The sequence below is a fragment of the Vanellus vanellus genome (genome assembly GCF_965231255.1).
Source record: "Vanellus vanellus genome assembly, chromosome: 2".
Lineage (NCBI taxonomy): Eukaryota > Metazoa > Chordata > Aves > Charadriiformes > Charadriidae > Vanellus > Vanellus vanellus.
This window is the reverse complement of record NC_138906.1, coordinates 71,552,047-71,579,601: the sequence shown is the minus strand read 5'-3', so window position 1 is coordinate 71,579,601 and position 27,555 is coordinate 71,552,047. Positions and strand designations below refer to the sequence as shown.

The 27,555-nt window shown below is 42.3% G+C and overlaps 1 protein-coding gene across 1 annotated transcript in view; it reads right to left on the bottom strand.

The window, feature by feature from the left end:
- Positions 1-18,672, bottom strand: part of JARID2 (jumonji and AT-rich interaction domain containing 2) — a 128,827-nt gene extending 110,155 nt beyond the window's left edge. The window contains exon 1 of the mRNA XM_082498987.1: positions 18,543-18,672. The gene's annotated coding sequence lies outside the window, so the exon portion shown is untranslated. The remainder of the gene's footprint in view (positions 1-18,542) is intronic.
- Between the last annotated feature and the right edge of the window lie 8,883 nt (positions 18,673-27,555).

Below are 27,555 nucleotides of genomic sequence, written 5' to 3'. Positions count from 1 at the left end.
AAAAATGAAAAGAAAAAAAAAAATTAAACACATTCTGCTATTTTAAGTAACACGAGAGGGAAAGCTATGCCAAGAGCATGTCTCCAGACAACAGCTATTCTACACTAGAAAGTAAAAATTAGCAATTGTGTCTCCACAGAGTATAAACAAAGAAGGAAGAAAGAAGGTAAAGGCAAACACAGTGAAGCAAGGAAGAGCCTGCTAATTGGAAGAAAACACAACATATGAATGTGCAAATAAAACAACAAGGGAAATAAAAAGGCATGCAATGTCTCACTGCTAGCAATGAATACTTGGGAGCCCGAAAAGGGAGAGATGTGCAGCTAAAACCCAGAGGCTTAGCAAAGCTTGGCTATATTTGTTAAGATTTCTAGGAAACCCTTAGAGGCTGTATAATATGAAAACAGTGTATCCGCGTGAAAGCGGATACGACAGCAAAACAGCATCTTGATGAACATTTGCTACATGCTTTTCCTCCTCAGCTGGAGGTGACAAAAGGCCCATTTTTGGAACTGGAGTCACGGTCAGTCAACATCTTGGGCCTGTGAAGGCAATCACTGGCAGGGACTGGGCCAACCCTCCGCTGCACCCATCTGCGTAAGCCCAGCCCTTCAGAGGAGCAAGAACAGGCTCCTGAGTTAACTTCCTTCTCATGGAAATCGAATGACTGGAGAAATAAATGTAGGACTTGATTTCTACATACATCTCAACAGAGAGCAAAACATCAGACAGGAGAACAGGAGAAGGATTCTAGCATAGCAGTGTACTGTAAGAAAAAGGATGGGGAAAGGAAGAGAGAAGTCCCAGAAAGCCCTTTTGGGGAGGTTATCCTCTGCTTAATTGTCTCTAATTCTGCCCCTGTGTGACAAAAGCCATGAAAGGCAAACGCTGAATGACATACTTCTAATTGCATAGTCCCATTTGATATTTTAATGCATGTCATTGAGGATTTGCCTTTCATTACTTTTGCCAGGAGCATGGGCAGTCCTCCAGACAGAGAGAAGAAATACTCCCCCCTCCGCCCTCATGTGACGCGAGCTATGAAGATCTTGTTTGCTGCAAGAACACACAGCCCAGTGATGTAGCACCAGTGACCCTCCCACGCAGCCAGCAGACATGGGTACAGATTCAGCCCTTTCTTCACTAGAGATGCTTTGAGCTTTCAGTCAAAGAAAAAGAAGGAAAAAGTCCTTCTTCTGTCCTGGGAAAAAATAACTGAGCTAAATGCTAGACGTTTTACAAGAACTCAAGTCACATATGACAGATATTTGAATTAAACCATTTTAATTACTTTCACTCCACATTTTCAATGACTTTTTAGTGAACATGCCCTCCCTAACTCTGAGATCATCCATCAGCCAGCTCCAAGAGTCAAGCTGTCAACCTCTTTCGCTGACAAGGATTATTTTATTTTTTTTCCTGGCATGGCACCTCCTTCTACTAAGCGCTTGAATTATGATCTCTGAGTTTAGAGCAATTAAATATCCACCAACTCTAAAAAACAAAAACAGGCCACAGTCACTTCTAACTTGACACCCTAGCCTCTTCAGCAACATCCCAGAAAGCCCTCCCCTGCCCCTGGAGGTCGGGGCAGCCTGGCTGGACCGCAGGCAGCCCAGGCAGCATGGCAGGGAGGCAGGCTGCCTCCTGCAATGCTGGGGATGCTCCGGCACCGCCTGCAGCCAAATTTCCAATTCCCTGCCAGCCTGAGCGCTCACATATCTGTTGAGAGCCTTAATGTAGGCTTGACAACTATGCCAGCATAAGGCCCCATGACATCCCAGGAAGAGGGGAGGGAAGAAAGCTGCCTAAGCAGGTCTCAACACTTTTTTTTAATCCATTGGTTTCCCAGGCTTTTGTCTGTAACCCTAAAGTTCATCCACGATGCTTGGCGCCTTGCTGCTAGTAGGGAAAGGTGATTCTCTTCATAGCAAAACCACCAGCAGCTGCTTTTCCTGGGAGTGAACCCCTTCCATTCGACACCATCTACCCTGTGTAGCATTTATTTCCTCTCCTTCACAGAAAGCGGCTACAAAGCACTGTAAAACAACACAAAGACTCAAACATCTGGAATGCCTCCAAAATTCAGCCTTTGAACTCTTGGGATGCCTTCCTCCTTGTCACTTGTTTTACATCTAGCTTGCTAAATTAATTAAAAATATACAATTTTTTGTAAAATACTTGGCATGATTTTAATGTATGAAACAGCAATGTGGCCATAAAAAGATTAAACCTATTTTCAAAATCAGGTTGCTTAAAAAAAGCAAAACAAACAAGCGCCACCTATCTTTCTGTGAAATCTGTACTTGCAGAACTCTATTCACCCCTTCCCAGGGGAAAGGTTTGGGTTTTTTTCATTTTTGGTGTTTGGTTTTTTTTGTTGTTTGTTTGTTTTTTTGTTGTTTTTTTTTGTTTTTTTTTAGTGGGGGTGGGCAAGTATCATTTCCTCACTTTCTTAAATTAAAGGTCGGAGGAGTACACTTCATGCTCAGGATGAAGAGCAGCTCTCTGCTCTGCTGTTTTGACTCAGCCCCCTGTAATCTGTTTGCAGAGTTATTGTCAGGGGAGAGAAGGCTCGTGACAGTGACAGTAAAACGTTTAGACCGACCGCCGCAAACTGAAATCACGAGTGCAATATGAAAGCCCGACGCAAATGAACAAATTGTTCTGCCATATGCGTGCACGGGAGCAATGACATTTCACCTCTATTTGAGCACTGTTTGCCTAAGGTAAGGATCCCAGCCCATCTCCTATGCGATGCCAACAGCGACAGCAGGGGCTGGTGGAGTGTTTCTGATGCACAGCAGCCGTCTACCTGTTGGGCACGTGCAATGGAAAAAAACACAACGGGAAATAAATCTGTAGCTCGAAGATGCTTAGGAGAATCCCCTGCCCTCCCAGACTGGCTCCAGTGCTGCAGTGACTGGAGAGCAGGTGAGGTGACAAAACAGGTAAAGCCCATGCTCGGCTGTCAGCTGAGTTCTGAGTATCTCACCACAGGAATGACGCACAAGCCAAAGCAAGAGCGACTCAAACTCAAAGGCATCAGATAACGTAAACTTCAGCCACCTGCCAGAGAGTACGTGGAGACCATACTTATTTTAATTGGGGGGACAACCGATTCTCACCAGCATTAATGCAGTTTCCTGAAGCATCAGCATATGAAACGTCAGCGCTGTAACAGCCTTTGAGGAAATGCTCCTCATACGCCAAGAAATTTCCATCTGTATTTCTAGCTCTTGAGACCAGCAGCTTAACCTTACTTTCACCTCCCTTTTGTGAGCTCCACAGGCGAACAACAGGGGGAAGAGATGAGAGCTGGGGTAGGGGGCCAGCCACTTGAAAACCTGATGCTGGAGAAAGGGCTTCTGAAATGTTAAGGAGACTTCCCGCCACACCACCCCCCGGAGGAGTTAAAGAAATTTCACCGGCATGAAATATTCTGCTGCTATTAAACAGCTTTTCTTGCTCAAGTTTCGGGGCATCAGAAAGGGAAGTGAAACAACATTAGCTGCTCTCTGACTTAATAGAAACCTTGGAACAGCCATCATCACACAGTTATAGAATCAAGACTATACAGTGATGTGTATTTAAGGATTTTATCTCTCCGAGTAAGCAAAACAGATAAAGTACTATCTTGTCATTTTTAAAGAATACTGATTTTTTTTCCCCCTAAAACAAGAATTCATTGCACAGAGTTTTCCTTCCATCCCTTCATGTAACCAAAGGCTGATACCCCTTAGCATGTTTCTTATTTTAAGTACAGCATCAGAGAAATAGGGGCAAGGGGTGGGAGGTACATGCAATGAACAGCATCGAAATGCAGGATGAAAACAGTAAGTGAGCTTTCAAAATATACCCAAGAGGCTGCTTGTATGCTGAAGTTCACCATTGTATCACTACAATCAGAAAAAAAAACCCAAACAAACTGATTTTGGGCCAAAAGTACATTACTGATATTCAAAAAAGCCCTGCATAACTTTATTTCAAGATGATGTGACAACACGGAAGGGGGGTGGGTGGGAAACGAAGACTGGAATCCCTCTGTACATTCCCAGTAGCCCTATAAAAAGCGAGAGAGATATTAAACAGAAACAGTTAAGGCAACAAAAGTCTTCCTAGAGTTAGAGAACTCCTTACACTGTGTTTCAAGGCATCTCTAAGCCAAACTCAAGCTACAAAGACTATTAAATAGTATTAATGTTTAGCACACACTTAGCACTTCACCTGTTGAAAGTGCTAAACAAAAACAAAAAAACCCCAAACAAACAAACCCAATCCACCCCCAAAAGTCCCATACTGAACCAATGGGAGAAGAATTTTGCCTATCCTCACACAGGCCATGGCTATAGCAACATTTATTCTGCAGTGGGAGAAAGCATCCTGCTTTATAACCGTAGTCCCACACGGTGGGATGATGCAGAAAGGATGGCAACAACCACGTTGTGGGTATTGGAGCCACCCTCCCAGCAGGGGAGGATGGACCAATCTAATGGGAAAGCAGCACTGCAGGTATGCCGTGCTGTGTTTTGGAAGAGGGGTGGTACACAGAGTGGGAATCACCGTTGTCAGTGTCAAAGCTGGATTTCAATTAGCCCATAACCTGCACCAGCTGCTTGATGCACTGACAGCCTTTGCTTCTTTGCATGCCTGGGCCACCCAGGTCAAGGTTTCACTCCCATGGAAAACTGTTTATTGGTAACACCAAACAGCTACACAGTAAGAGTCAGAATGAATGGGAACAAAACCAGCATTTTAAACACCTCTCCCCCCCCCCCGGAAAAAAGTCCCCCCCATCACGTTTTAATGGTAAAAAGAAATTGTATGAATGGATCCCCAGAGGTAAGCAGGATATGAGAAGGAAGGAGTCAATTTTTTTTCTCTACCGGTATGTAAAATCAGGAAAGGCTTTGGCAGAAGCTGGATAGATAAAAGTAGACCACTTGTAAAGGAACAGGGTGGACTTTTTATATTTAATTTCTTTCTGAACTTAAAATCTGCCTCAGAGATATTATGGAAAACACTTTCAAGTTAAAAAAAAAAAAATGTCACTGGGGACATGAAGGCCTCATTGTTTTCCCCAAACTTTATATGTCAACACATACACATGCATAAAATCCTTACCTCCCTTCTGAGACATTAAATCCACACAATGTTTCTTGGAGAGGGTAAAAAGAAAATGTAGGTCAAGATGTTGAGATAGGGATTGCTTCTGAAAGATGAAAGCATAAGAGGACTAAGCTTTCATTCCTTATGTTTCTTTGAGATTTCAAACAGAGTGTTATTTGATAATGGTTCCTTTCAGAAAATTGGAATTTAATATAGCTAATTATAAGTTGGAGAATTAATGTACAGTCAGTACTCCAACTGAGCTGATATACCACGCTGATGCTTTTTACCAGCATGTCCCCAGTGCTTATTATAGATCTTTTCTCCAAATACTAAAGCCAAGCTGCTCTCACATTAGGCTGGATAGCCCAGGAGTTTGTGGGAGGAGGGGGGGTAAAAAAAAAAAAAAAAAAAAGAAAGAAATCTATGATCTCCACAGCTGTAACACTGAGCCTACAGCAAGCAGCCTGGAGTTGTCCTCACGGCACGGCACAGCGCAGGAACAGACCTTCCTGCTTCAAAGGGAGCACAGAAAATAAGAGGACAAAGACAGAATGAAAAACAAGTAGCTGGAGAGGAAAAGTACGCAGAGAAACAGGAGAACACATTTTCCTCCTTCCAATTAGAAGGGAGGGAAAAAGCACAACGACAGACAATGAAGAGTGTAGGAAAACAGAAAGAGAGGCGGTACTCCTAATTCTCTGGTATTAACATGGAGGTATCTGAGAATTATTTGTCCTATGAGCAATCATAAGCTAAAAATCCTGACCTACATTTCACAGGGAGCAAGCAGTATAAATAGGAATATCCCTCATGACAGGCACCAGAGCAGACACAGCTAGATTTGGACTGGGAGCAGTTTCTTTGCAATTTGGAAAAAAGCCATGCATCGGTGTTTCAGAGACATATGCAGGTTTAAGACGCTCTGTTTCTAGAGATGGCACAAAATGTGTTCAGCAACATCTGCTGCACATCACTGGTTAGTACGTAAAGTAAAACTGTATCTTACATAGTCTTAAACATAGATCGTACTTGAGTGAATTTTGAGGGGAAAAAACGTGCATCGTGGGAAGCTCTGCAATTCACAATTTTCCAGCAGCTTTCCCTTTGTTTTTCACTGTAGTTTCTGACTGAATACTAAGCCAGCATATTTCTTTAAGTTCTCCGATAGGTGTGTGAGCTCCTGCAAAGAAGTCCTGTCATTGACCGAGGCATGAGCTCTGTGTTAAGGTCTCAATCAGAACGACCATACCCATTTTTTTCCTCAAATTGGTACCTAGGTTCAGTCAAGCTGTAAGCTTCTGGGGGAAAAAGGGACATGATTTTTACATAATCAGTACAAGCGTCTTACATGTGAGCAGATTAATTCCTCTGAAGTCATAGTTTCATTTCGCATGTCCCCACCTGGGTTAGAGCAGGACATTCCCTATGAAAGTAGGTGGTACCATCCAAAATATTATTCTGCTCCCAACAGGCCACATTGGGACAAAACCTGCCCCTGACAGACAGTACCTCCCCCCTCTTCATAGTGAAAGAATTCCCCAAATCCTTCTACTGAACTTGGCACTACCACCCAATCCCAAACCTTGGGGTTGAGGAGTACTCACCTTTCTTTAACTTCTTCCTTCAAGCTGCAGAATAGCATTTATTTTTAGAGAAACAAAAACAAATCAAAAGCTTAGTGAGGTCCTTCCTACTACATTTAGTGCTTTAGGGAACTGAAGTCTTCTCATGACAAGAGGACACCAAAACAGTACTTTTCCATTACTTTCAACCTGAGTGAAGGGAAACAGAGCCAACATGGAAAACACCACCTCCTTCAGTCTACTCTGGTTCCTGTTGCCTGAAGAAGAACCTACTGAGCCTAGGGCAGGAGGGAAAGTAGCCACTGGATAAAAGCTTGGAAACCTTGGTAAAGTTTCTGAGTCCTTAATCTGTACTGGCAGAATTTCTCCTGAAAGTAGGAAAGCACAAACTGAAGAGCAGTCTATCTTTCTAAGCATAGCCTGTTCATTTCTAAGTTTTCCTGCAAATTTAGTTTTCATGAGACTACCCCCACTGAGTCCAAGATGATTTGAGGAGCTTTAAATAGAAATTTACTTAGCAGTTATAATTTTGATCCAGCCAGATGGTAATCTAGCACCATCTCAACATCCGACTATGCCAGGGAAATTGAAGGACTGCAAAACCATCTTCCCCATAAACCCCAATATTCAAGTTCACAGACTCCCTTTTAAACTGCCTTTTTCCTATCAGTCAACTATTCTAAAAAAACCATCTGCTTCCCAGGCTGTTAATGGCAGACGTCTAGATCCATAACAGAAAGAAAGGCGGTTTTCTGCACTAAGCAACGCCTTAACTAACGGCACGTTTATCCTACTTTATAAGCAGAGTATTTGTATATAACCCTGTGTTATGCTATGGATGTTAATCAACCTTCAAGACTTTGCATGCCAGTTTTATTGGAGTGCCTTCTATGCTGGCATAGAGGGGACTTTGTACCCAACAGTATTCCTCCAGCCTAGGAGAGATCAACATCAGCTTGTGGCTCAAAAACCTCTCCTTCACAAAGAACTTTTACTCTTCAATTCTGGTCTCTTGTTAATGAGACTTTAAATATTTAAGAACATAGCCATACTGTGCAAAGGTAATCTATGAAAGAGTGCATTTAAATCTACAATTGCAAATGGGCTGTGTTTATCTACTTAGCTAAGACAGCCTTGTCCCTTTCAATTAGAAAAGGTCATTTTTGGGTAAATATAAACTGGCATTTGAAGCTCATCCCTGCAGGACAATGAGATGAGGTAAAGCTTCTGGGACAGGTTTCCATCTAAATAAAACTTGACAAGTAGTCCCTAACCACACACCTTGTTACATTACAAAAGGCCATCCTTCAATTGATTTTGGGGAGAGAAGAGTAGCAACAACTATGTTTCAAGAAGATTTGGAATTCAAGCCACATTCTGGTAACTTCTATACCTTATTCATGGCTTCCACCTGGAGGTAATCACTGCTGACCTCCCAAGATGTAAAGAGGCAGAACAGCTCCTGTAGAAAGCACCAGATTTCATTATCTTGGCAAAACAATAGTTGTTTGCTTACTGTCCTGTCAAGTAGATTGTCACGTTAAAGAGAAGAGTTGGGACTTTTCTCCTTGGAAAAGAAAGCATGTTCCTGGACAGACGCACCACAGGAACCAACAGGGGGAGAAGGGCAATACACATAACAGGAATATGCCTCTCTTCAACCTCAGCCCACTCCATACAACACCTCAGTTTTGAGGCTCTGCACAACCCTACTGCTTTCTTCTGGCATACAGGGTTAGTAAGTGAGACAGCACTTGAGGCTCTGAAATTAGGTCCCAACATCACAGTGAGAAAGGAGGGGTCAGGAAAAAACTGAAATTCCTCTTCAAGCCTCTCCAAGCCTCTCCATCCAATACATCTCCATCTGTATGCTTCAGTACAACCCAGATGGCCTTTTCTCAATGTCCTACATGAGATGACACACTTCTGCCATTGCTCTAGCAACCTCTTGCTAACATTGTGACAGCATTTCTGCTCTGAAGTGGAAAGAAAATTCCCATGTTGAGAAGAAAGGAAGAAACTATACTCCCCTTTGTGCCATTTTCATCACTTTTAAGCTTCTTTCAATCTCTCTACATACGCAGCAGGCATGACATAAAAACACTGGGGTGCCTTGCAGCCACAGTAAACAGAGCAAAACAGTTGGCCATGAAACGCTTTCCCCTTTCACAGCATTAGAGGAGACAACCACTGTCTGAGGGAGGTGTTTTAGGAAGAACCTGCTTTTGAGGCAACCTGGCTGAAACAGAGAACGTGAAGGTGTGATTTACCTCTAACATGTCTGTTTACACACATGCGCACAAAGACCAGGAAGAGGCTGAACTGAAATATTTTTAAGGTCGACCACTACTGAAGCTAAGCGAGGGATAAGCAAAGGAGAAGAAAAATGCAATTAAATGCTGGTGCAGTCTTTGGGCATTAGTCCAAAAGGCTGGCTGAAGCCAAATCTTTGCAGGAAAAGTGGCTTATCTTCCGACTTCCCAAATTGGACCAGAGGTCAGCTGAAGAGGTTTCAGGAGTTTGCCAGCTCTGTCCCTCTGTGGGATCCTTGGCAGATTGCTCCAGCTGGGCTCCTTCCAGCTCTTCCCTTTTTCCATTTTAGCATATAGCTTGAATAAAGAAAACAAGATGAAGGCTTTCAAAGATAACGCAGTCTTTCACAAACAGATGCAGAACAAAGCACAGGAAATTCTGAGCAAAGTAGAAAATGAATGTTGTCTGTTCAAGGCTTATCTGGAACGAGTTAGCCTCTTAGTGGACAGATCTGAAACATCACACAGTCCCAACTGCAATTGCAATGCACACTAACAGTGAGGGGAGAAAACAGGATGGATAAAGGTGGAAATTCAGCAGCCTTTAGCTCTTGGGAGCTGGAAACTCCTTCAGATGAACCTGAAACAACACTTGTGAGTCAGTCTTGTCATTGTTATCCCCTGTTGCCCTAAGCACAAGGCTTCCACATCTACACCTTTGACTGGACACCTCCTTCACAGTATTAAGTTCATTTAAATTGGTAAATAAAATACATCAAAGACAGGTTATCGAAAACATATATTCATCTAATTCTGGATACAACATCATGTTAACGGCATGTAATAAATCTGCTAGTCAGACACACAAAAAAGATTTAAAAATACATGTGCATGTATAATTATGTAGAGCAATCTGCTATGACTTAACAGTATACGTCATAAGCTATACTTATTTTCTGGAAAACAATCACCCACGAGGGCTGGGAAGTATCTACTATGTGATGAAACTCTCATCATCATCAGTTATCAAAAGACAGCATTTATTTCAGAACAGTTTCTTGGAGATTTTGAATCAAAAAGATCCCACCGAAACCAAACTGAAACGTGGAAGCATGATCTCAGAACACAGACCAATCTCCCAGGCTGTTACAAGCCATGAAATCAACATGACTAATTCCTGAAGAGTTTTGTTACTCAAAAAGCAACTGATTTTCTTGCTTTTTGCAGCAGAAATTCTATGTTCAAATGTGGGTTGATGACACCTAAAAATAACACAATACCAATCTACTGACATTTTCAGTTTATTCCATGTCACTACAAGGATCCCCAAATCCATTTTGATTGGCAACCCATACACATAACAAGTCAAACCCTGGGAACACCCGTAATGAAGGGTATTTGAGATGAAGAGTAAGGTGCATTGGCAGCTGTGTCAGGCAACTTGCAGAAGTGGCTACTGTGCCCAAGAGCAGTTACAGCCATCTGTCACTAATCTCTACTCTTTATTTTAAGACCAGGGTTGATACAACAAGGTTCACAGCACACATGACATCTACTCTGATTAAAAACAGTCTAATGGCCTTAAGAATGTCCTGCTGGACCAAATAGTTCTCAAATTCTTCCAAAGAATCACAGAATCGTTAAGGCTGGAAAAGACCTTTAAGATCATCAAGTCCAACCATTATCTAACTCTGCCAGGCCCACTTCTAAACCATGTCCCTGAGCACCATACCTAGATGGCTTTTAAATACATCCAAGAATGGCGATTCAACCACTTCCCTGGGCAGCCTGTTCCAGTCTTTGATAACCCTTTCAGTGGAGACATTTTTCCTAATGTCTAACCTAAACCTCCCCTGGCGCAACTTGAGGCCATTTCCTCTTGTCCTATCGGTTGTAACTTGGGAGAAGAGACCAACACCCCCCTCTCTACAACCTCCTTTCAGGTTTCCACTCTTTCAAACAGCAAGCCATTTCTAAAATGCCCCCCACATCAAGAAAAAACTGCTGTGGAGGTTGTAAGACACAAGACAGGTCCTTAAAGACTGAAAACATATTCTCTCTAATACTCTGAAAGTGTTCCACAGAATGTAGTCTTGCACTAATAACTCAAAGCTATACTGTAAAAATAATTAGCAAAAGCCTTATTCAAAGCTAAGCACAGACAGTTTCAGAAAATACAGTTCCCTAGGACTGACTACAGTAAACTGTATTACACAGTCTGTGTCTATGACAATCTTCTCTCTCCTTTTATTTGTGACACTGATTTTATTTCCTGTTGCGTTCCTATTTTCTTAATAAAATAGAGTATGCTATTTCAATGACTGACTTTTTCTTTCCCTGCCACTTTTCTGGTTATATCCCTTATTATCTGTACTTAAAATTAAAAACACTAGTTATTTAATGCACAGTTTCCTTCTGCCAACCATTGGCAACAGGGAACAACAGAAATACTGAAATTTAAGCCCTCTTTACAACAGCAGCTATGTATTCCAACCTGCAGACCTTTGGTCTCCACTAGACCATTTTAATAAACACTAAAATAATACTAAAGATAAAAATTGGGCATTGGACAGAAAGCGGTAAAGTACCTTTCTCTGCCCTCCCATGCCTTCGAGAACTATTGCTCTAAAACAGAGAAGCATTTTGCTCACTTTTTCTGCACATATTGCTGGATTGTTGCCTTCATCTCCATTTTGTGTCTGCACTTTGTGCAAGTTTTCCATCTCTTTCAATAGCACAATCCACCAGAAAAATCATGCTGTGGAACTCCATCATTTACACCACCTTTAACAGCTGTTTAATTTTGGTTTGATTTCTATGTAAACCACAAGTTATCTCTTTATCACCTCTTAACACAACTTAGCAGCTGGAGAACGTGACCAGCACCAACCACCAGTTCTCATCTTAGCAGGTCACCAGAATGAACTTCATCCACCTCAACCTGTTAATTTGAAAGACAATGCTCTAAGCAGATCTCTCTGGTTCTTAACATCCTGATAAAAATCTAGTAATTTAAACAAAACAAAACAAAAACCCCCAAAATTTTAAACTTCTTTATCTGCCAACCAACGAAATGGTTGAGTTAGATGTACGCTTTGGATTCTCACTTAAAATTACAGTCAAAAAAGCACGGTTTTCTAAGTTATGTCTTACTCTCATTTCTAAAATAAGCAAACTAGAATTGACAAAAGGTATAATTTTTGACAGAGCTGGCAATTCTATAAGGTAAAACCACCACCATCCTTTTGGCTGTACATGCTAGCCAAAAAGATGCCAGCGTACAAATTTAGGCTGGCTGGCATTTTATGGCTGCCAGGGAGAATGAAGCAGTTTGCTTGTCTGCACTGAAGGGTGCTCTCCAAACTGCTGATATAAACAATAAATCCAAGGCAGCAGCTATGCAGAATGACCCTGAGTCAAGGAAAACAAAGTTGTTGTCCTCTGTTGGGATTAAGGCAAAGTTTTGTTTCATGGACAGTCTATAGAATGAATTTCACATCAGTGGTGTTTTGGCTGCTTTTTTTTTTTTTTAAAGAAATACATAAATCTAACACCTACACTTGTGAAGGACTTTTAACAAATTTTTAAACTGCATCTTTTTTGCTCCTATTTCTAGCAACTGTCATCCCTTCTAGCATCTGAGGCTGTGGTTAGACTAGAGGACTGCACCAATCCTAAGGCTGTGGTTAGACGAGATGACTGTGCCAACTGAGCAGCTTACTACTATCAAAAGGGATGAGCCTGGTCTCCTCCTCCTCCAGCTTTCAGTCGAGGTACACTGGCCCCTCATTTCCACCAAATGAGCACTCATGCTCATACGACCTCTTCATGAACCTGTGTAGTTCATTAAACTAGAAGAAAATTATTTCTTTTCTTAAATCGTTTTTCTGGGCTAGTTTTCTGCCACTTTAGTTCACTGAACAGGTGCACTGCATGGGCAGACAAATGGCAGAGCCAGCAGAAGACAGGAGGTGAAAGGAGGGGGACCAGACCCATCAGCTGCTGCTGAACTCTTCCTTACCTTTCCTCACCTTATTTATTTTAGACTTGCAATAATTCAGTCTCCTACAGATTATGCACGCGCCTCTGCAGATTCTTCATTGCCGTTTTCATTTTCCATTACCTACAATTAGCAATATGCAGGGAGGCAAGATTATTTTTAGAATTACTTTGACTAGAAATGCACTCAGGGGCAATAGCAACTCTTCAGATGGCCATGAAATGAAGTTTTAAGAAAATTAATTAAACAAGTCTTCTGTTTCTCCAGTTAAAAAAATATCGCCTGTTATGTTTGAGAGAAAAAGGATGATGGGTGTCCTGTGAGAGAAAATTTTCTGGCAGTCTTGCCGAACACTGAAATTGTATTAAGACAAGAGCACAATTTGGACATAATAGAACTGGGTAGAGATCACTGAGAGCACAATTTGGCCTGCAGAATTTTTATAGTGGTGGTGATGGAAAAGGCAAAAAGAGCCTGTGTCAGACAATGAACAAGCAAGTCTCTGGCAGGCTTGAAAATTAATCCCGTTCTAAAAAACAAAGAAAGGAAAAGAGATTTGGAAATTTTCAGGGGAGCCCAACCCCAACATCCTGTTATTTATTTGTTTATCTTTAATTTCACTTGACAGCAAGCACCAAAGTGAAAGTGATGTTGAGTGCCATGACAGATCTGCTCAAATGTTTATTTTCTGAACCTTTTAGTTAAAACCATCTATATTTAATCACAGTTTAAAACTAGCCAAAAAGGTTGTTTACTCTGAATGGAAAGGGGAAATACTGCAGAGTTGAAAAAGGTATTTCTGTTTCTGTAAACGCGTTTTAAAAATCCACTTACAAAGACAAGGGTCCTTGGCACACTTACAACCTTCTACTAAAGCTTAGGAGACAGACAGACGTTACCCACTGTCAACAAATGCGATTTCACATCACTGATGCAGTGAAAAGCTCCCTAGACAAACGTTAGCATAAAACCTTCTTCCAGTATTTAATTGCAGCCTTCAGAAATCAGAGAGATTAAGTTGCCAGTATATTTGAACCATCACAGTGAATGAAGAGGGCTACTTTCTTGTTCAAAATTAAAGGTGGGGCAGTGGTCCAGCCTACATGTCTGCACCGGGGAGGAAGAAGGCGCGTGCTGCTGTGGGCACGTAGGGACACAGCTGAGACAGCAGCACTTCCCTGAGGGCTGCTGTGTTTTCATCCGCACAAGTGGGAAGAGAAGAGACATGGCCTCAGCCCAGAGAAGACATGGCTGCCCTGCTGCCAGCTGCTGCCAGCTGCTGCCACCCCCACATGGTTGGCTTTTGGCAGATAATGCACAGCACCAAGCTAAATTATCCGGCTTAGTTGTGTTTAGGCATTTCTACCACATCTGTCACAATTTTTACACCATGTCTGGGGTATCATCTACACAGCCAGGGAAAAGAGGTTTCACCAACAAGTTGGAGTCGAATGAATCCAGCCCCACACCACCCTACCACTGGGCACCTCTGTTTTGACATAGCCCACTGGAGAGTGTCAACATGAACCCCCATGCAGTGAGCAGGAAACATTTGAAAATCTGTGCAGCGATGACAAAAATAGCTATTTCCAGATAACACTACTGCCTGCCCCAGCCAGCCTAGCCAGCTGACACGGCAGCCAAGGGATGGGTAGACCCAGATGTCAGAGCAGGCTGCTGCTGCTGGGTCCAGCACCGCATTCCCACCACGAGCTGCCTCGGAAGCTCCTACCTCTCTGTACCAAGACATCGTCATTTTTGGAAAAAGCAAACCTCCAACAAAAGTCACATGAGGTTTTGTGTAGGAACGGCTGAGGGCAGAAGCAGACAAGGGAGGAAGAGGCACCACAGCCATTGGTGGACCGACCACCACCTCCATCAAAGTGCTGATATTATTCCTTCTCTGTTTAAAGAACATCATACATAAATGAATAAATGACTTTAACCACCCTAAATGTAAGGTGAAATCTCTCAGAATAGCAAAATTACATATTTTCACTCATCTCTTGATTTTTTTACTAAATGAGCAAGACTTCCAACTTCTGCCTTGAACCAAAGCACTCCCCCACGTACATTTGATTTCCCAACTAGACCATGTTTGCCACAAGCTTAACCTAGCTGGCACGTTTGGAAATTGCCGCGACACCTCTCTCAGATAAAGTATAGCTGCTGGTAATGCCCTATCTGCTTGAATAATTCTGACGTCTGGTTTGTCATCTGTGTAGATTAACTAACCACTTTAAACAAACAAGCAAACTTTGGCATTTTATCCATTTGCAAAACACTAGCACTTCTTTATCACTAATTTCTTTATCACAAGTTTTGAAAAACAGAATTTAAACCTTATGTCACAAAAATTTGCTTTATGATATACTCTTTTGAGACTACTGGATTTATTCTCATAAATAGAATGCAAGCAATAATTACATCTTTCATTGCCTTTTTTACAGCCTTATCTCGCATTCTAAGCTACACAAGAAGAAAACAATTTCCCAAGGGAATTAGCTTTCCTTTTAGATGAGGATCTGTGAAAATTGGTATCACAATTCCAAACACCAATCCCTATTCTTAAAATGCTAACGCAAATGACAGGCAGCCGTAATCAAAATCACTAAAGAGGTCCCTCTGGGTTTTCCAGCACACGACCTTGTTTCCATAATCAGAGTTCCAGTATCCCATTTAGGGCTGCAGAAGGTTTCTTGATTACATGCAGAATCATCTCCTTCAGATTTTACATTCCCACATGCTTGAGAGGAACACATAGCAAACAAAGCCATACTGTAGTGTGTCATTCTATACTGTGTGAATATCTAGAGTCAACATAAACATGCATGCAATATATCCACTGATACAATAGCCAAAATACACCTGCTTGCCTTCCTCTGAAATCCTAGCTTGGGGTGGGAAATAAGAATAAAGAAAGCACAAAAACAGTTAGGATGAAAAATAACTGGCAGCACAAACCTGTAAGCAGAAATCATCAGGTGAAAAGGAGATGTAAAAAAATGTAGGAGTAAGGAGACCTGCAAACACACCACCACCCTCAAACAAAATCCCTCTACTTTAATCAGAACCCTCTAAGTAACAGGGTTTCAGCCACTAACTGAAAACGGCAGGATTGTTTTCAGGGTAACAAATAACTTTAATAGTGAGGCGGAGACAGCCAACGTATTGTAACACATATAATCTCAAAAGGTAATTTGAATTTTTTATTTTAAATTTTGTTTTACTTTTATTGTTCAGAGAAGCATAGAAGTTAATTGGCTCTGTGCCACCGCCAGCCCATCTGTCATGGTTTGGGCCCTCAAACCAGGACACCACCTTAGAGCTTGCAGAAACTTTAGTGCAGAAGAGACTCCTGTTAATGGGTTCATCTCTCACATTTAAAATGGACTTGCTTTTTGCACTATCAATCAAACTCTATTTAACTGCATGCTACTTTCTAGAGTATCTCACAAGAAACACTGGTTGTGGCCTGCATGTTGCAACAAAGCACACATACAAGGCAATATTTTTTACTCCAACAGTATGAAATCATGAATCTAAGGCTCACTTTTAAAATATTATACTTTCCTAAATTCAAAATAGCTTGGTAATTTCTTGGGATGACCTGCTGTTTCCTCAGTCCACAGAGACCTGCGGATTTGAAAATACATGGCTATATTTTTTTAAAAGATGTAACGAACAAATTGCATGTTTAGATAGATTTTCCTAATGGCACCACACAGTATCAATCCTCCTCCCTTTTGCAAAGATTTTTTTCTCTGTATAATGAAACAGTCTTCCAAATATCAGTGGATAAAAAAAGCTTTTGGACAGTGATGTTGAAATAGAGCAGTGCTGAGATAGGACATTTAAAGAATCATTTAACAAACAGAAAGAGTAACACAGAATCATTCTGGCACCAAGAAAAAAAAAAAAAAAAGAAAAAAAAACCAACCCCAAAACCTCAAAACTCCCAAAGAACTGATCACCTAGTTCTGTGAAGGAGAAAAAGCACCGAATGCTACAGTTCTTAATGTGAATGGCAAGCTCTGAAGATGCAAGCCATGCTGCTGCCAGAGGAAGCCAGTGGCATACTCTGTGTCTGATACCTGCATCGACACAGCATTCCCAGCCAACTCACTTTTCATCTAAGCTGCCTTTGGAGAAACTAGACACCATAAAAACCTCAGTCATCCTGTAACCTGGCACACTATCAAAGCTTCCTAACACACAATTACTGTGCTTCACGCCTTTAAACTTTTTTCCTTTGACTAAACAAAACCCCCACAATGGAATAAGAAACTTTCCAAGAGAAATTGTGTTTGACAGAAGATCAATGATGCAGAGGTGTCGGAGGGAAAAAAGCCAGCGCTGTTTTGTGTACACCTCCAAGCTTATTAATGGCTTGCTGCTAAAGCTAGATGCCCCTTCCCATCAGATCAGTATTTGATATTATTACTGAACCGAGAAGTCTGAGGTCTTCTTTAATCACATTAAGGAGTTTGCAATTGCTTACGCAATACAGTAAATTTATCATGCTGCCTGCAGTTATCCATCCATTCCCCTAGGTTTTGGCCTTGTCAGCAATAACACTCAGTGAAAACGCAGTGAAATTTGACTCACCATGTCAAAAATGCAAGCTACATATAAATATGAATAACCTACCAAGTAAGCACCCAGCTGCTGCTTTAATGCATTAGCACATGTATAGTTATGCACATGCCTAAAAGGAACTGCCATAAACCTCCATAAAGAAACAAATAAGCTCTTGTGAGTGAACAGAAAACCATAAGCCTGCCCAGAAATCTGAATCCTGCTAGTCATCACTTTCAAGGCTCAAGCCAGCATGACAAAGCCTTTTCAAGAAAGGGTCCTGTGTCAGGGAGTGAATCTGAAAGAGACACGCTGGCTTTTTTAAGAAAGCTGTAAGGGGGGGGGGGGGGGGGGGAGCAGCAGATAATAATCAGCCAAAGCATTAAATAGATAAAATTAAATGTCTTTCAAGCCCCTGTCATCTAGGTTTGTCTATATCTCTTTTTAAAGCCTTTAAACAACTGCTCCATGAACTAGGGGACTCTTGACATCCCAGCGTTTGTCCCCTAAATCTTTTTATGTAGGTCGAATGCTACTTCACTTCTGGCCAATAGACAGCGTGGACTGAGATCACTCCAGAGTCACAGATGCTGGTTAGCCAGTTTCTTGCATCTAAACAACATAGAACTGTTAAATTCTGTTCAGCTGTCCTTTCTCAAGATAACTGAAGCCAATCACCTTTAAATGGATACCATCTCTGTCAATAGACTCAACACATCAGGTAGCAGGTCCATCAAAGGAGCTTCCTTCTCTACCGAACAGCAGCCTGCCCCGTCCTCCTGCCTGACACATACCCTCCACCCTGATTCCCATCTCAATCAGTTCACCAGAAACTGAAACATGTGGATTGTTCAAAACGGGCATTTTAAGCACTTCAGAAACAAGTTCTTCTGTGCAGATCAAAAGGGCACGGTGCATGCCAGATGGTGCACTGGTCTCCTTCCTCACTACAGCAGAAGAACCACATTGAAAAGGACTGAGTCATTCCAGCGGTACTGTACCACAGGGGCAGCTCACCATTCACTGCCTTGAGGCTCCCACTAATGCCATCGCCGTGCTGCCGCTTCTGTGCGTTCTTGAACTCCTTCAGAGATAAATAAAGGACCTTCCGCACCACCCTCTCCTCTGACCAGGGAATCCCATCGCTGTCATCCTAAAGAAGGAAGAAATGGAAAGGAGACATTAGTTGCATGCATCTGAAACAAAACCAAAACAAACAAAACCCAACAACCCAGGGCCTACACAGATTATTTGTAATTAAAAAAAAAAAAAAAAAAAAAAGAGAAGCTGAAAAAAAAATACTATGTAACAAAATGCAACCTAAACTCCACCAGCTCTAATAGAGAACAGAAACATAACTACTGTCATCAAACCAGAGCATTAGTCCCTTTAACCCTTTATCCTGTAAAGAGCAGTAGCCATATACCAGGTGCTAGACAGGAGGTGAAACTTATTTGTTAAAAACCTCATAATGAGTCCCTTATGGAGAAATTTATCACAGTCAGGAAGTGCTCTCCCAGATAATTAAGGGAGGGGGGCGGGAGGGAGGGGGATTGAATGTTGGAGAAATTGAAGAGGTAAGTTTCGTGAACCAACTTCTCTTGTTGCCCTTTTGGCCTTGGTTTGTGCCTCTTGGCTAAGGATTTTTTTTCTCTGGTTTAGTGATTTGCATTTATTGCAGCGTTACAATGAAGTTGTACATTGATAACAATGAAGTTATTCTGAATTTATCTCAGCATAAAGCAAAGTGGAATTTTGCCCCCGGGGCATATGTTTTCTACTTTAAGAGACAAATGCTATATTGTCAAAAGGAATACTAGTGTATGTCACATTTAGTACTTGCTTTAGTTAAAAGATTAATTCCCTGGAAAAGCATTTCCCTAAAGCATTTAGCATTCAAATAAATTAAGTCAGCAAATTGATATAAAGACATAAGTGAGATCAGGTAAGTCATCATATTTTCATAAGCCCTATAATTGTCTTGGGGTCTTTAAAAATCACTATTTGAGCATTCTTGCCCTTGAATTCCTCAAGGGCTACATCACTGCCAAGCAAAAAGATTAACATTTCTAGGCAGGCCTTATTTAGGTAAGCGTACTACAGCACACTGCCACACTCCACTGGACAAAAAGCCCCATCAGCAATCCACACCAGGAGGCAGGAGACTTTATACCATCTCCTGTGTCAAAGTGACCAACACCATCAACTTAAAAAAAAAAATAACCATAGTTTGGAGTGACCATTTCCTTTGCTCCTCCAATGAGATACTGGCATTCAGCTGCTGAATTGTGATCAAAAACAATTCCCCCCCCCTCAAAAAAAAAAATGTTAACAAATTACTGGGGGGGGGGAGACAACACAATGAGTGCAGTGAAGGCAGCTGACATTTTGGCAGCGGGATGTGCATTTTGCACGAGGGACAAGTTACTATACTTTGAACAAGGCTGAGCTATGCCCAGGGAGCTTTACAGTGCAGGCAGCTCTGGGCCAAGAAAGCAAACTTTGTAACTCAACACCCACAGCAACCAAAAAAAAAAAATCTCCAAGCAAGCATTTTAAAAGGACTAGTGCATCCAGTTATTTTGTCAACAGAGGTTTACACAAACAACTCTGGCTTCCCATTTTGTGGCCAATACAACTTCAGCCCTAACCAGAAATGACACTAAATATGTGAGGCTTGTAGCCTGCTCAATTTTAACAAAGCTTGCCCGAAGATGCCCCATTTATGTTCCCACTGACCAGTAGGTACGAAGAGGAAACCTGGAGAGGAATGCCACGGACAAGGGCTTGGCAGGATGTCACACATTTCTCTTGTCACAGAAACTACTTATTAGAATCATAGAATGGTTTAGGTTGGAAGGGACCTTAATGATCATCTAGTTCCAAACCCCCTGCGATGGGCAGGGACACCTCCCACCAGATCCCTCAAGGGAATCATGCTCAGTTAGGAAATGGTTGGAAGCACCTCTGGCACCCATCTGTATCCCGGACACAGGCCTGCAGACCCCACTCGCTGTCTTCACTGACATTTCTGCTACACAGAAACCCACCAAAAGGCAACAAAACCATCACCCTGTATTTTTATATACTTTAAGCCAAGCATACACAAGACGCGTGGAACAGTCGAGCCCAGTTAACGTAAGCCGTACTCAGAGACATGCCACTTTCCTTAGCCCCTGTGAGCCCGAGGCCGCCTTCCTGTGAAACAGCAGGCCCGTCCTGAAGCCATGAACAACCCCTGCCTCAACCACAGCCTGCCGTCCCCGAGGAGCTGCAAGTTGCACAAAAAACACCCATTGGCTCCTGATCCCACTGGCCCCTTTATCCCTGCTAAAAATGCAACCCCCTCAAAAAAAAAAAAAAAAAAAAAACACAACAAAAAAAAAACCACAAACAAAGAAACGAACCCCACTTAAGCCCACTTTGTCATGACAGCTCACTGCAAGGAGCACATGGAGGCGTTTGCCATGTCAGTAGCGACAGGGTGAAACCCGCCAACGGGGCTGATCTTTAAATTGGCAAGTGCTGACCAAGGGGCCAACTGCAGCGGGTAAAAGACCTCTGGCAGGTACGACCCACGCCCTGGGACACGCCGGTTGCAGTCCCTCCTGCAGGAGGGAAGGAGATGATGACCCCACACCAGAGGCCTCTGGTCTAGGCCATCCTCTCTAAGTATTTCTGTGAACGGCCTGAAGTCATCTCCCTCTCCTCAGATCACGTGCTGGACACGCAAAAGGATGGCGTGCAACCCGGCAACCTATTTTCTGATAGACAAGGCCGCCAAGATGCCTTTCTGGTGCCAGCTGGAGGCTCCAGCCCTGCTGCAGGAGATGCTCCCACCTTCCCACCAGCTGCCTGGGCCACAGTGCCACCAGCAAAGAGACGGGTGCCAGCAGGCAGGAACAAAAACCTCCCTCAGTAAAACCCCTGAAGCAACGCAGTAACATTTCACACCACTGTAGAGCTCGAGGTGAACCATATTGCCTTCATCCCCACCCCAACCCCCCCATAACAGCAGCGCTGTTAACAGAAAATGCACATGGGGGAGTCTCTCCACACCAGAGCTCCCACCAGTCCAGTCGTGCCAAGACTGCAGCCACTGTCCTGCCTATACCACTCTGTTGTGGGCTTTCCCTGCAACCATCACTTCACTTGGGAAAAAAAAAAAAAAAAAAGTCCTCAATCTCCCCAACACCATGTTATCCGAGGTCAGCAAAATAAGGGGCTAAGCCACTGCCAACACCCGCATTCAGGCGGCTCCATATGCAGGAGCAATAAAAAGGTTTCACAATCGTCGACGGCATCTTCCCCCGAGCCTGCGGCACAAAAGCAGCTGCAAGCTGGAGAGCAGCTGACTGGGAGCCCAGCTGAGCTGCTGCTCCGCCAGCAACACAGCTCCAGCTCCCGACACGTTTAACCATAATTACATGGGTCAGATGGGCTCTGCCTTGTCACGCCAGTGGAGGGAGAGCCGCCGCACGCCCCACTCTGCACTCATACAGCCAACAACTGCAAGAGTTATCTCACTCTAGCAAAACAACACACACACCCCCACCCAGAACCATTTAGAAATATCCTCAAGTGAAAGCCTTGAGGAATTTAATCTATGTAACTTCTCAAAAGCAAACAAGAAAAAAAAAGGAAAAAAAAAAAAGGCAAAAAAAAAAACAACCTCAAAGGGACTGACTTGATCGCTGCCTTTAAATATTTCCACAGGGAGCAGAAATTCGATAATAGATGGCTCTTGAGGCTGGCAGAGAGGGGTATAATATCATCCAACAGCTGGAACTTGAATTCAGAAAAATGTAAAACAGAATTAAAGAACAATTTCTGCAACTGTGCAAGTAATTAGCCATTGAAACGACTTAGGGGGAACTAATGGATTGTCCATAATTGACTTAGACCCAAAAAGGGGCTGAATAACATCTTAAACTGTAGGTTCATCACCACAAGCCCACAGCCTTCACTGTGCAGGTGAGCCGAGATGATTTCTGCCTCCCAATCTGACAATATGATTAGCTTATAAACTCAGTAAAAAAGTAACAGACGCAAACAACCAGAGAAGCCCTGGGGTGGAATTAAGAAACAGAACTGCATCATTTCCGTTAAACTGCTAAAAAAATTAATCATGCCACCTTCTTTGTTATGCCATTTCAGGGAACCACACATCATACATTTACATCTGAACGTCAGCTACCAGGGCAGCCAAGCAACAGTTCAGTAAGTTCAGTCCAAGGGGAAGGAGAAGAGGAGCACAACCTCCGTTTACCTGTGCAGTATGTTCCTGTACAGGATGCTACCTCGCAGACAGAAGAGCATCTCTCTCATTTTTCTTTCTCTGCCTGGCTGGCAGCTTGCTTTCAGCTCTACAGTTGTAGAGGTGATGGTTGTAGCAAAGTACAAGAGGCTACTGCCACATACTGCTAATTTGGGAAGAAATATATACGTGTGTGTGTGCGCGTGTTTTTGTTATGTGCATGCTAAATGTATATAATACATTAAATATACAATACATATATAAATATGTGTATAGAAACTAAAATATATACATATTAATGTCTAAAGCATACATAAACATAACTATATAGAGATATCTATAACTAATGCACATCACTATATAACATGTCTATATTTGCAATAAAATCACCTGTACCTTTCACCATTCATGTACAGCTTAGGTCCTTGTTCACTGCAGTTCAGCTGCCCCTAGCTTGCACACGTGGCCTGCACGCAGCCTTCCTATTTCTGCAGTTATACACAAATCCTCAAAAAAAAAAAAAAAAAAAAAAAAAAAAAAAGGCAAAGCAGGCAGAAGCGAGAGGCAGCCTTCATGCTGCCTCCTGGGTAGGTGAAACGTCAGCCTGAGTAGCAGGCGCTGCTGCATGCTGCTTTACTCCACGAGACGCAGCAGAAGCATACACGTACACACGACTCGCGCTTCTCCATTCATTCATCATGAGATGTGGCATTCTTCAGCCTGGCCTGGCCTTGCCTTAAGCAAACAGGAGTCACAGTTCACGGGGTAAAACAGAGCTGGAACAAGGGAGAATGCATGCAGCACTCCATGCTATTTGTTTTACTTTTATGTAAGTACTTTAACAGCAGTGATGGTTTTATTTGAGAAGTCAGTACTTTGTAAGGTACAAAAATACTTATAAGCATGTGTGTTATGACTCAGTGTGGCTGGCGTGTTTCCAGCTCTCTCTTTGGGTCTTTCCCAAGCACGCATCTCCTAACCCTATTCTTCATGCCAGGTTGCAGAAAGCAAAACAACAAAATACAAACCTCCTCTTTTTTCTTTTTCCAGCGCTGCAGCCAACGTTCAGTTAAAATCACTGTGGCACCCAATGCCCTAAATGAATATGCTTTCATGGTTCAACAGCCCCCAGAGAGTCTTTCCCGCAGATGTAAGAAGGTCATTTTGAAGCAATGGGAAAAATAAACCACAAGCTTCTACCCTTTCCTCAAGGATATTTTTGAAGGAGAACTATTTCAAAGGGTGTTTTTTTTCTGTGTTTAGTTAGCAACAAAACAAAAATCTGTCTTTTGCATGAAAAACAGACAACACATTTTCAAAGATCATATAAATTACTTCTCAGTTGAAGGACCAAAATGGAAATGTTTGTTTACTAGACTCAAGACTTGCAACAGATATTGCCCTTTGGCTGTATATTATCAATGGAAAACAGTTATACCTGTTTTTCTCTAAAAGCCAGACCTAAGAGCAATTGGAGCAAAACCTAGATATGCCTATCGAGGCTGAAAAAGATCTTCTGTGCAGTCTTGGGCAATTTACCACTAAGTGCAATTAGCACGCTTATTCATTTACAAAGCCCACTTCCTCAGTATACGCATGGAATGGTGTGAACCTCATGAGAAAGTGCAAAGTCTTACTACTGTATCAACACATGTACTTCCCTCATTATGTTAGAAAAGGTCTCCATTGTATTGCGAAGTCCCATCAACCTTCTCACCACCCTGAACGCACATCCTACTCGCAGAGGAAAACCCCAGGGTTGGCCCATTGGTACAAACTCCCTCTCTACATAACTTGCAGGAGCAAGTGAGCTGGTTCCACAATCACGTGGCAGGAGCTCTTCTCAGCAGAAACACCTAGCAAAAGTTTGAACTTCCAGGGTAATGACTTGATACCAGACCCTAATGTATTCAACTGAAGTTATATAAATGAAGATTTTTGGCTCGTTCTGGCAGCTATCATGCTGCTTGGACTTCTTACAGCCAAGCACAGCATCATGCAAATGGGATATACCCATATATGCCCATGGTAATATCCTTGCAGTCTTTTGCTTACTATCAAGGTCCCTCCACCCCCTTCTCCTCTCAGAATAAAGTTCACGCTTATTTAATATTTAACCTTTTAATCAAGTTTAACTACCCAGAGAGGATGTAGCAGTTTCTCATTTAAAACAAACTGCTTATATTCAGTGAGAAAAAATAAAACCTCATGAATGGCTTAAGTTGATGAAGATTGATATGGCTTGGAGACTTTATAGTACAGTGACTCATGCCTTCTGGAAAATGTAATCTGTTCTGTCTAGTTTAGGAAAATAGGTCACGTTTTAAAAATGTGCTAACTAACATGAAGAAAAGGGAAATTTTCTTTATTAATGGTTCTGTTGTAGCATTTAAGTGCATCTGGTAATTATAGCAACTTTGTCCCTTTTACTTCCAGAAAACTTCCCCAAAGAACTCACATTACGTTACAGCTCCTGACTAGCAGAACTGATGTTAACATCGCAAAGAACAGATGGAGGAAAACAAAAATCTCTCTTCTTCCTGCTTTAGCACTTCTCCTACAGCTTTCATCCCCTGCAAACTCCCGTTGGTTCGCACTCATTTGCCACCTCCTGCTGCGCCAAGGATTCTGTTTCCTCCTTTCAAACCAAATTTTTCTATGAGCAGCATAGGAGAGAAACGCTCTTGGTTTTGGGTCACTAAAGGCCTCAGGCACTTTTGAGCCCAGTGAGCTTCAACCTGCTCTTGCAAGAGTACATTAGGGTAGAAGAGTTACAGTCGAAATTTCCAAACATAAGCAGCTGGTGTCTTCAGACAGGCTTCCAGAGTTAGGAACTATTTTTTATGTCTCAACTTTATCTTAGGCCTAATAATGAAACATTTAAAAAACAGCTGGTTCATGTGTTAATCATTTCTTTTACGTAAATTCAGAGGCCTTGGTGATGTTTCTGCACCTCTAGAAAACTCCTACTCAATACGAAACTAGTGAAAGCTTACAAGACATCAACTGTTTCCCATGTTGGTCTGCCAAGATAAACACTTTAAAAACAAGAGGCTAAACACAAACAAATTCAGAGTAAAGCCCTGTCGAAAGTTTACTAATTTATCAACTTACAGCAGGACTTCAACTCGAACCATCTCTCACCGACAGCAGTGACTCCACAGCTACAACTTTCTTAGGCCATACCAGGAATCTAATCAACCATTTTGCAAACAGAGTGCCAGAGTTTCAGACTCTGATGAGAGCCAGCAGCACGCAGAAGCAGGCCACAAAAAGCCAAGGGTGGCAGAGTGCTGGAAGAAATAGGTGAGAAGGTACAAGACAATTATTCAGACTGGGGGAGCAGTTTTCATTACCGGCTTAAGTGAATTCACCTGCCGCCACATGTGATGTACCTACCCCAACCCTGATGACAGCACTAGCACTTATGAGGCCATCTGACCAACTTGATTGGGGGAGAGAGTCAAAATCTCACCCCAAGACATGAAAAATTACCATTTTGAGACAGGTCAGCTCCCTTATTACTATCCACGTGGCCATATGGGAGCTACTGCTGGGGCAGAGAGAAAGGCAGAAGTGCCCCTTTTAGCAGCAACTCGTGCTTGGAAGGATACAAGCCCATCACGACACCAGATCATGACGGTCACCATAAGGAAGGGAGGGCACCGCAAACAGTATTCAAGGTATTAAAATCACTTTGGTTTAATGTAACTGTTGTAAACCTCAAGGATCTCACTGCATTCAGACAGACCATACCCCCTTTTTCCACAATGAATAATTTACTTCAGAGAAGTATAAGGGAAATATACAGGGGGAGCGTCTTTCAGAAGGACGAGGCCTGGAACGTTTCAGATAGGTCACAGCCTGATACAGTACAATCTTCTGTTTCACCATCACTTGTAGCCAATTTATGCCTGAGCAAAAGCTCTGACTTGATAAATAGGCTCCTTATTTGGTACTCTCTTCAAAAAAAGAGAACACCTCCTAAAACACACGTTGAATTACCTTTGAAAGCGTATGCTGTATATAGATACATGCCTTCCAGGCAGAAACCAAAATAATTTAAGCATCATTTCCCATGCAGGTGAACAGGTCTAAACCCTTCTTAAAAGAAAAACAAACAAACCAACCTGATGGAGGACACACGCTGCACGTCTTCACTTCTCTGAAACGCCATGAAATAACGTATACTATTCTTTGATTACAGACTACTAAAAAACTACAGCTGAAATTGGATTAGAAACTTCTGCTGAAAAACAATTTATTGCATAACACAACTCTGACAGCCTGGGTTTCTGGCCACCAACTGAGCCTTTATAAAAATCTGCTGGGCAGCTGCCAAATCAGCTCTTTGAGTCTTGGCATGTCCGACATCTGAGACAGTAGTCAAGGCAGCCACATGTCCTATGCCATCCACAGACCTGCTTTTTTATGGTTAAATGGTACCGTCAAAGAACAGAGTAGTACGAGCCATTAAACACACAAAGGTAAAAATCTCCTGCAGCTGTGGATCTGACAACTCTGATCACGCTGTAGAAAACCGAGAGCCACAGCAGGATTTTTTTCTTTTTCAGGATCTGGTATTAATTTGAACATAAAAGTAGCTTATTAAGAAGAGGGAAAAAGAGAAGCGAGAAATGGTAGTGAGCTCCAAAAAACCTCTGCACTCCTAGCTGAAAATCACTGCCATTTATAAATTTCATAATCCAAATATTCTTACTTTGTCTCCAGTTCTAATTAAAACTCTCCACCAAGTACACTTCAGACAGACAC